General features: G+C 44.5%; 1 long non-coding RNA gene across 1 annotated transcript; it reads right to left on the reverse strand.

Annotated features, from left to right (window-relative positions):
* Positions 1-383: 383 nt before the first annotated feature.
* Positions 384-9,265, reverse strand: LOC142795785 (uncharacterized). The gene is made up of 2 exons (XR_012893304.1): positions 9,148-9,265; positions 384-657 (listed from the first exon to the last, which is right to left on the reverse strand). It is a non-coding gene; the product is annotated as an uncharacterized LOC142795785 (long non-coding RNA).
* Between the last annotated feature and the right edge of the window lie 1,373 nt (positions 9,266-10,638).

The raw sequence follows: 10,638 nt of genomic DNA on the forward strand, positions 1-10,638 counted from the left end.
TAATGAAACTAAACTGTCTATAGATTTACCTTCGCACATGCTGACGTGCTTACAGCATCGCTGTCCCACGGTTTTCATGGCATGGCACTGGCAGAATTTTTTTTAATATACTTTTTATTGAAACGTGCTTATATACAAGTTCGTGCTACCGTACTTGCACACTCACACGCATCTCAACTCCAAGCGATGCAAGGCAGAGACATGCTTGTCTCGACTGACTCGACTGTATTGAAGGCCGCAACCGCGTCCCGTCTTCGAAGTGCGGCTGCGATGTTTCGAAAGGTTTCGCCTCGGGGACTATTTCTGGGACGTCTTCCGAAGACGTACGTGCGTCGCGATGGACAAGCAAGCGAGTGCAGAGCCAAGAAGAGCGAGTATACATGGCAGCAAGCGGCAGCCGACAAGTGCGCGGCGGCTGCCAGTGTAACTTATTTTAATGCATGGGTGGAAAAAACTCTCGGATGGGTCTTCAGGATCATGGGGCGATAAACGTGGTGCAGCCAGCGGACGCAGAGATCAACAAACAACCGAGGCGCCGCCGCGGTTGGCGACCGGTTGCCTCCTCCCAGGACGCGTCGTAGTGACGAAGACGACCGGAGAACGGCCGTCGAGCCATCCCGACTCTTCTTGGGGCTCACACGTTCTCTTCCTGTTTTCCTGCAGGGAAAGAAGACAAGGATAGTTGAACGGTCGCATGCACTCTTCATGATGAGATTTGAAGGTACACAACGGCTATCTTTTAGTCAGTTCTCGTTTGGGCGAAAGCCCTATAGATGTTTCATGAAGCGCGAAAATTGACCGGCTTTTCGCGTCAACGTCTCTCGTCAGTGTGCCCTTCGTCATCGTCATCATCGTTTCGATCATCAACATCATCATCCTGACTACGCCCACTGCAGCGCAAAGCCTCTCCCATGATCCGCCATAAACCCGGTCTTGCGATTCCTGCTACCACGTTACAACTGCGAACTAATCTCATCGACACACCTAACTTTCTGTCTCCCCCACATGCGTTGTCCTTACCTCGAGATCCAATCTGTTACCCTTAATGACCAACGGTTATCCTGCCTACGCGCGACGTGCCATGCCAATGTAAAATTTTCTACTTGATTTCAACTATAGTGTCCTTAAAATGTTTCTTCCCTAGTTCCCTCTACTTTCTTCTTGCCTCTTGAGGTTACACCTATTATTTTTTTCTTTTCATTGTTCACTGTATCGCCCTCAATTTAAGTTGAACCCACTTTGTAAGCATCTAGGTTTCCGCTCCGTATGCCTAAGTACCGGTAAGATGCAGCTGTTGTTTTGAAGGGCTTGAGAATCCTTGCCGAATGTGCTCCACCCCATTCTTGATTTTCCAGTCATTTCACTCTCATTGTTCGGCTCCGCGTGATTACTTCCTAGAAGTAGACGTATTTTTTGGCAACTTCCAGAGTCTCACTATATTTATCGCAAAGCGCTGTTTTCTCCCGAGACTGTTGCATATAGTTTTTATGCATAATAATTTTCAGACCTGTTTTTCTGGTCTATTTGTCTAATTACTCTTCGTTAACTTTTACCCTAACTCAATCGCATTGTTGGGTCCTGAAAACCTCCTGTAAACACGCGTTGAATAGCATTTGCCTGTCGCTTTCTTTATGAGGAACTATGGTGGCTGTGGATTCGCTGTATATTTCTTGCAGCATGTCTATACATGCTTCGTCGGCACCCTGAGGCCGCGGTGCCTGCATGACTGCTGATATCGTGTCCGAAGCATATGCCACTTCGTCATCTATGAAGGATACACAGAGGGGTTGGCTGTGTTCCGCGCATGTCTTTATCATTTGATTCATAGTATGAATATCGGATATTGTTCAGTAGCCTGTACGAAATGCTGGTCCTTTGGTCCATTGAATAACGTTCTAATCAATCCTAATAAATTCTAATGTTCAATGATAGATTGCCATTCTGGTGCAGTATTTGGCCACAACCTCCGTCATGAATACACTTGGTAGCCCTGAGCCCTTTGTCCCCAGCGGCTACGAAGTGATTGACCAAGGTGGTGGTCAGACCTTCGACGCAGCTAAGGGTTAAACTAAGAATCTCTGGGTCCGGGCAGGCCGCGGCAGCAACACGAATCATGCGAAAGATCATAGTCACGTGATGACATCATCATGACGTTGCCCACGACGTTATATAACGTGGCGTCGATAGATGTAGACATCACATGACAAACCTTGCTTGGTCAAATGTGGACCGATCACGGTATACAGTCATGGAAAACCAGCGGAGATGCTTTCGATCTTGGAGGCAGTGCAACCTCTTTAGGGCATAATGCTTTCAAAGGGTGGCGGGGCAGGATCAGCACGACTGAAATAAAAAAAGAGAATGGCTTTCATTTTTTAGTCGTCTCGGGTGAATGCGGAAAGGACCTTGTGAGTTTGTACTGTATAATATATGGATACCGCCAAATAGAATTTGTATTGTTCTGAGAGAGGAAGTAATGGTGTAATACTGGAACATTTAACATAACTCATGACCCTGGAACTGGCGATTTATACATGTAAGAGATAAGATAAAGTAAGCACGAAAACACACAGAAGAACGTTCTGACTGGTTGAAAAAAAAAAACGTAGAATGTGTATACTGTAAAATAACGTAAACACCCAAGCGCTAATGGTGCACAAGAGCTCACTAATTCCAGTCAAAAAGAGGAGGTTCATAGACGTTAATAAAGTGTTTATCTAATTATGTTTCATATTATAAGTAACTGCTGTTTGCTTAAAAAATACGATGATTAACGTCGTGTGGTGGATAGCTTGCACTGCATTTTGCCATTTTCACGCACTGATTTCATAGCATTAGAATGGTATCTACATGCGTTTATGCGATTCGTCTTTCAAGACGCAATAGGTCAAGTCAAACTATTGCCACATTTCTCGACCTATTGGGGCAGGAATATAACTTTGAACAAGTTTATAGAACTTTCATGCATGCATCTTTCCGAATGCTGAGTTTAAGTTTTGCGGTAACCAGGAAATTTAAAAATTACCAAATTATTTAGAAGAGTGGAAGCTTGTTAGATAAGTGCTGATTTGGAAGAAAATGAGACATGCAGAGGTGATTACAGAGTGAGAAACTGACAGCAGAAACGGAGCACATGATTATGAGAGAAGCCATGATCAAGGGCTCTTGAAATATCTTCTACCTGAGGTCTTTAATGTGCACCTAAATCTGAGTGACCTTCGGCCCAGCAGTTAAGCACCATATATTCACTAGACAAGCACGGTGGATAACCCCTGCGGTCTTGTCTGCATGTTTTTGTTCTACGACTAATTACTAAATACGATGCGGATGGCATAGCCCGAGCGGCTGTAGTGTCGTACGAGGGACGCCCACGAGAAACGTACTTGGAGTCGGAAGCTTACCTACACGCGCCACAAACATGGCCGAAAAGCCGACAGACACGAAGCAAGCCTGTCAGGATGGAAGGTTATAACGAGGTGACACGGCGGCCGACGCCAGGTGTACCTGTCTAGAGCTCTCGTTATTCGCCCCGTTACGGTTCGCGCAGAACGGGACCGCGTGAATATACGGTAGCATTTCCACCTGATCTCTTACACGCATTTCGGCCTCCGTTCACGACCATTTAGTCTGTATTGTCTCGTTATTTTATTTATGCGTATTCTCGGCATTTTCCTTCGCTCCATTTGCCGGGGAACGCGGCAGCGTAGCAGCGTTGGGGTAGCCACGTCTGCTAGCGAAGAGTTAACGAAACTTGTTCGGTCACTTAGCATACTGCAAATTTAAACTACGGCTGCTGAACCAGACAAGGAAAATCAGTCATGTGTACCACAACGTCAGCTAACAAGCTTCAATCATATCCGAAACGTCAACTAGTTCGATTTTAAAACATCCACTGATTGCGTGGTCCACTGACGATGTCCGCTGCGACTCGGGCACACTAAGGTATACATGGCACCACAAGCCATCATCACATTTTGGCAGCTAAACAGGTTTGCTGGTGGCGCATATTGGCATAAGTCACTCATAGTAGTCCTAAACGTGAGTACAGAACGTACGACAGCCCCAAAGACGCAGTGCATTTTCTTATAAGTAAAGCTTTATCGAAAGGTACACATGCACGTTTACAAAATAAAGAACAAAGTGCAAAAAAAGAAAACGGGCATGAAAAATTTAACAAAAACACACAATAAGTGTCAAATGAGGAAAAAAAATTACTATGGTCCAACCACATGACTGCCCCCCCGCCAGCCTATATATATATATATCTATATATATATATATATATATATATATATTATATATATATATATATATATATATATATATATATAAGTGCTTTGTATGTGTTGAGAAACGACGGACGCACGTGCGAAAATGTTTATTAAATGCACGTTAAAGAACCCCAGGTGGTCGAAATATCGTCCGGAGCCTTCCACTACAGCGTCTCTAATAATCATATGGTGGTTTTGGGATGTTAAACCCCACATATCAAATCAAATAAAAAAGATACACTAGAGACAGGCGCTACTTGCACATGTTCCCATTGGTTGATTTGTGGGGTTTAACGTCCCAAAATTACGATATGATTATGAGAGACGCCGTAGTGGAGGGAATGTTAGTAGACATCGTCGTCATGAAACATATATCATGTCTGCAGACGCGTTCAATGAAATAAGAAAAAAAAATATTTTTTGCCTCGTGTGCCTGAAAGCATTCGAGGGCAGAGTGACGGAATGCTCGCTACGCACGCTGCCCCCCTCCTTCTCAATGAAAAGTATTTCGAGTAACACGCCGGCTTGTTCATTGCCGCTTTTACCAAGAATATTTGCCTTGCGTAACAATACCACCCACCCACAAGAGTTCGCGTAATCGTCTTGGTGAGACCATTCCTTCTTTTTTTCTGTGCAAGGAATGCTTTCAGTAACAGTGATTCGCAACAACTTCCGGTTTGATTGATATGTGGAGTGTAACGTCCTAAAACCACCGTATGGTTATGAGTGACGCCGTATGGAGGGCTCCAGAAATTTGGACCACCCGGGGTTCTTTAACGTGCACCCAAATCTGAGCACACGGGCCTACAACATTTCGCCTCCATTGGAAATGTAGCCGCCACTGCCGGGGATACGAACCCGCGACCTGCGCTCAGCAGCCGAGTACCTTAGCCACTATAGACCACCGCGGCGGGGCACTTTCGGTTGGCCGATCTATTTTCACGTGACAGTAATATGTCATAAACGACGCCGCAAATGCCTCTTACGTAAAGCGAAAGTTTTAGTTTCTTTTTTCGACATCCTCGCCTTGTTTTTGCCGCAGCTATGCCAGGGCAAAGGCGGGTGAGCTTATTGTAGGCACAAAATACCACTCAACGTTGTGCTTATTGGCAATCTTGTTGAGGTTATGCGAAAACTTGTGTATACATAGAGAACGTTTACAAGAGCTCGTTCTTTCTAGTGGAGTCACTGCGGTCTGTGTTTATGCGTTGTTTGCCCTTCTGCAACAGGCTTTCAGTTGCTGCTGAAATCACTGCGGGTGAATGGACCCTGCCGCCAGTAGCTTTCATGCTTGTCCTTCAAAGCTCTGTTGAATCGCATGCGGCACGATTTCTTAAACGCAGACTCGATGCGAATTTGTGCAATGGATATTTTTACCGACTTTGAGCGGAAAGAGCCAAAGGTAAGATGCACTTCATTGCCCGAGGTTAATAAGGCCAGCATACGCGCCATGCCGAATATCTAAAATATCTAAACACTGCAAAGTGCTTTGCATAAGAAGTTCAAGTGTCCAAAGACAGCCCTTTCCGGTGCTGGTCAAAAAGCTAGAAGTTATGTCCGCTGTCCGTGTATAATCTCCCGACGTATGGTCTTAGCATCTCTAAAGAATCATCTTGAAAGCTAAAAACGCTTAAAGCCCTCCCAATCTCATTAAAAATGGAGCTCAGTTCGTGGTCGACCTGGGACAGAAAAATATCGCATAAAACTGGCACTACGCAAGAGTCAATGCAAACTCCCTCGCTCTGCAAAGAAAGTTGTTCTTCTAGTTATACAAAATTAGAGTGCAAATAAGACCCTAATTACAGCCAAACAGTTAGCAGAGTGAATATAGTCGCCGTGTTCTGGAAAAAAAATTTGTGTTTTGCTCTGTACACTCCTTCAACATATGCAAGTAGTTCACGCTGAGCCACTGTACAACATTGTCTCGGGGTCTGTGCTGAAAAAATCGTGCAATGTCTATATGCTGGTGGCATGCTATGCACCTACAGTGATCAGAACAGCAGCAGAAAGCCCGTTGCAGAAGTGCAGACAATGCGTAAACACAGAAAGCAGTGACTTCACTCGGAAGAAACGTGCTTTTTCAGTCGTTCGCCATATACACAAGGATTAGCACAACCCCAAGAATGTTGCCAATGAGCATAAACGACGTCGGGGTGGTATTTTCTGCCTCCAAAGAGCTCGCTCGTCGTTGCTCTCGCATATCTGTGGCAAAAAACAACCTGGCAAGGATGCCAAGAAGAAAAGCACTTTTCGCCTTACGCGAAATGCACCTGCTGTGTCGTCACCACTATCATGCGGAGAACGTTGCATCAGTCATGCCGGAAGATGTGCAAGCGATCGTTTAACAAAGTAATGCCTTGAACATAAAGAGGACACGGTCGTACTTAGAAGATGACGTAAACTCTTTCAGGTGGGAAGCATCGTTTCTCGAGGCAAAGATCTTGGCAAAAGCAGCCTTGACCAAGCTCCTCTTGTTACTGGAAGGACTTCTCATTAAGAATAGGGGCGGAGTGATTTAGAGAGCAGTCCATCACTCGGCACTTGAATGAATGCAAATATCTCGACACATATATGAGTCACATAAAAAACAGCTCCAGTAACGAGGCACCAACTCGGGTGTCGTACAACTCGCCCAAGCAACCGCGTTTAGCTACATATGTGAGATAGAAAATCTGTCTACTTTATTTTATTAAAACGACGTTTTACGTAGCACAACTTGGCGCTTTTTTTTTTCTTTTTATTCAGTGGTCAACGTGTGATTCTCGCTTCTACGCAGTCGTTTATCTTTGCAGCTTTACGTTGATTCCCACTGTTTTTGACATTAACGATGGCTTTTGATGACGAACTTTCGTGTGATGCATACATAAAGTCCTTCACAAAATGAAAATTTTCATTTGCCACTAAGCACTACATCCTGCGTTCTTATTCTCCTACGTTCTTATTATAGTGCTTGTTTCGTCGCTTACCTTTACCATCATGCACAACTGGCCGTTATCCTAAAGCTCCTATAGCGCAAACACTGCGTGAAAAAATTCAGTCCCACTTGAATTTGAAGCCTAAAAAAATTAAGAAACAAGACGTGCGAATCATCGAGAAAAATATGATGATGATTGATTGATACGTGGGGTTTAACGTCCCAAAACCACCATATATACACTTCTTTCCCTTATTCATTACGAGGCTCTCGTACTGGCACACTTGGTGCCTTTAGGTTGTACACGAGAGACTATTGGTCAGCTGCCAGCTTTTAATAAGTTAACGTGCTACGTGACGCCACACAGGCTCATAAAGAGAGTGTCACACTTGCCGCCATGGCTACTGGGGGCGCTGACTGAGACTCCCACGTTAATTCACATATATACCCATTGAAGGGGCTGGGAGGATAGCCGTCGTGGTAGCTCAGTGGTAGAGCATCGAACGCGTTATTAGACGGTCGCAGGTTTGGTTCCTGCCCACAGCAAGCTATATTTTCATATATTTCAGCCACTTTCCTTTCTTCACAGTTTCGTTACAATTTGGTCTAATAACTTCCCCTACATTTTCCTTGGTATTATTGCTTAGATCTCATTAATATTGTGCCAAACACGTATATATATATATATATATATATATATATATATATATATATATATATATATATATATATATATATATATATATTGGAGGTCGTTCGCACGTGGACATTTGGCAACAGCAATGTTCTCATATTTCATCTTTGCGACGTGACCTGAGAATGAATATCCGGCCTTCGACTGCCGCGCTGAGTCTCGCGTAAGACGATCCGCGTCATGCGTGAGTGCAACGCCCGTTATGCGGTGCAGGGCGCATTCCAAGAGCTCGTGCGAGCAAGAAAGCTTTTGCCGACAGCGAGTATGTATACACTTCGAGCACCTATATAGAAAGCTTTCGCGTGAAAGTGGACAGCACACTTGTACACATACAGTGATAACCTATATACGTTATGTTTGTGAAACAGTCGCGCGTACACAAATTAAGTAACCTGACCGAGCCCTCACCCATATACACTTCGCGTTTCGTTACCGTGTCAACCCGCCGAATAGTTTGTTGGTAATCAGCCGAAAAATCAAGAGGTGACACCTTGACATCGCGCCTAATGCCTCAAATTATTAATAACTGTTGGACTTTCACTTCCCGAAACTACAAGTGATTATGAGCGACGATGTAGTGGGGAGTTCTCCGGAAGTTTCCTCCACCTGGTGTTCTTTAACGCGTACATAAATCTGGCCACACAATCTGAGCCCACAGACTTTGCCACCATGGCAAAGCGGCCACCACTGCTGGGTTTCGATCCCGCACTAGAGCGTTGCGACGTGTACGCACCGTATTAACGCAAAAGAATTGATTAGGCTTGAACCTCTTTCACGAAAAACTTTACGAGAATCATTCGCAAAAGATTGTTTCCGGAAATCTCGAAGCTGTATTTATTGTTAGCGAAACTGACTGGCAATTGAGGAAACGAAAGCTGCATCAATACGTCCTTTTTATAGGACACTTGCATGGAAGCGTGCGCTCACCATGAACTTCAACGGCGGTCAACGATATCTATCTACCACGTAATGCAACTACCAGCTATAACTTCATCTAACGCGTACTTTTTTTTTAGGTTACCACACAGGGCGGGTTCGTTCTGAATAGCCGAAAGCTCTAGCAAACTCCTCCAATCAAAATTCAACTGAAAGTTTCAATTAATGCGTAGTGTAGTTTCCACTCTGAGCAGCTAATCGAAGAGGAAAGCTGGGCAGAGCACACTCTGTTTCTCTGGCTGGCTTGACGATGGGCAGAAGATGCACAAATAGTGCGCGGTGAGAAGCGAGGGTTGTTCGAGAAACTCCCCAGTAAGGAATGTGCAACGTACCGCAGCACCTGTTCCACAGTTCGCGGCCACTCGCCCGAGCCTTGTAGAAGACCACGACTCCGAACACCATCAGCACAACGGCGAACAAGAGCACGAACAACATGGCACCGCCCCGTGCGAAAGCCCCGTGCGAAAGCTTCCTTTTTGTCAGCCTCGTTCGGGTCGTGCCACGAGCACGCGAGCGCGATGACGATTGCGGCTCACCGAGCTTTCCAAATCGCAACGCGGCGTCCCGCGTAATCTCTGCGATATTTGATTATCATCTACACCAATGAAATCTTAATTACAGCGTCATTTGCGCAATCTAAAATGTCGTACAGGGCGCTAGCTGGCTTGAAGGAACACGTAAAAACAAGCTTTGATACGTGCAGTGAGCAAAATACAAGAAAAAGAAGAATAAGAAAGATAAGGAAATCTAAATGTAGCCTACTTTATATATTTTATTAGAAATAATTGCCAATTACAATCAACATAATATTTAACTCTTCCATGCACAAAACTGAGCTTTTGGTGGGAACCAGAATTTTGTGGACAAAATAGTAAATTCTTTTGAGGAAATGCTTTTTTTTTCACAAGGAAGAAAATTCTCCACTTGGTTAAAAAAACGAAGTGCTCACTTAATGTGTCCTCTATGGTAAAGTTCTGCCGGTCACTTTTGCTGGAAAGCCACCAAACAGTCATTTTTTCCCCTAAAAAGCGCAAGAGGGCGTTGCATACCTCACTAGTCCATATAGTTCTCCAACGTTCTTCAACGTATTTCGAAAAACTCCTTCGCTGAAACACTGAGAGAAAAAACTTTACGCGACGGCCTAATGTTCCATTTACCTGTCCTTAATGACGAATTCCCTTAGAAATTTTGATTCGTTTGGGTAGACTATAGGGTGAAAAAAGGCTCTAGTGCAGTGGGTATGTGCCATCTTGACGGTACATACCAACAAGAAACAGTTGTGCTCGTTCAATGAAATCATCTAATTAATTCACATGCATTCGCCAAGCTGAGCTTCGCGTTCTTCTGCATTGTCTCCACAATAAACTCTGGCAGCGCGTAATAGCGCTGCGAAAGCGGATCGCTGAGGCTACGTAGAATGAAGCGCGTAGATGAGATCTGCTCCACCAGGTGCCGCAGCTGGGCACCAGGTGCCCCAGCTGTTCACAAGAAATTGATGCTTTTTATGAGCGCATTGAATGAATTCTCATTAAATACTCTGTTGGTTGATTGGCTTTTATTTATTGAGTGCTGAGCCATGATTCCGCGAAGAAAGAAAATAGCGCATTTTTTGTTCTTATTTTTCCAACCACACACACACGCACACACTCTCTCTCTCTCTTTATTTTAACTAAACTTCTTCTATTTTGTAATGGGGTTCGACAAATGCAATGGGTTTCCAGTTCGATTTCTTAACGGGTTTCCAGTCAACGCTCAACTTCCATGTGGCCCGGGGCAAATTCAAGTGGGGTCCCTAAAAAAAAAATAATGCGGACAGGTGCCAC

The sequence above is a fragment of the Rhipicephalus microplus genome, unplaced genomic scaffold (assembly GCF_043290135.1).
Source record: "Rhipicephalus microplus isolate Deutch F79 unplaced genomic scaffold, USDA_Rmic scaffold_866, whole genome shotgun sequence".
Taxonomy (NCBI): domain Eukaryota; kingdom Metazoa; phylum Arthropoda; class Arachnida; order Ixodida; family Ixodidae; genus Rhipicephalus; species Rhipicephalus microplus.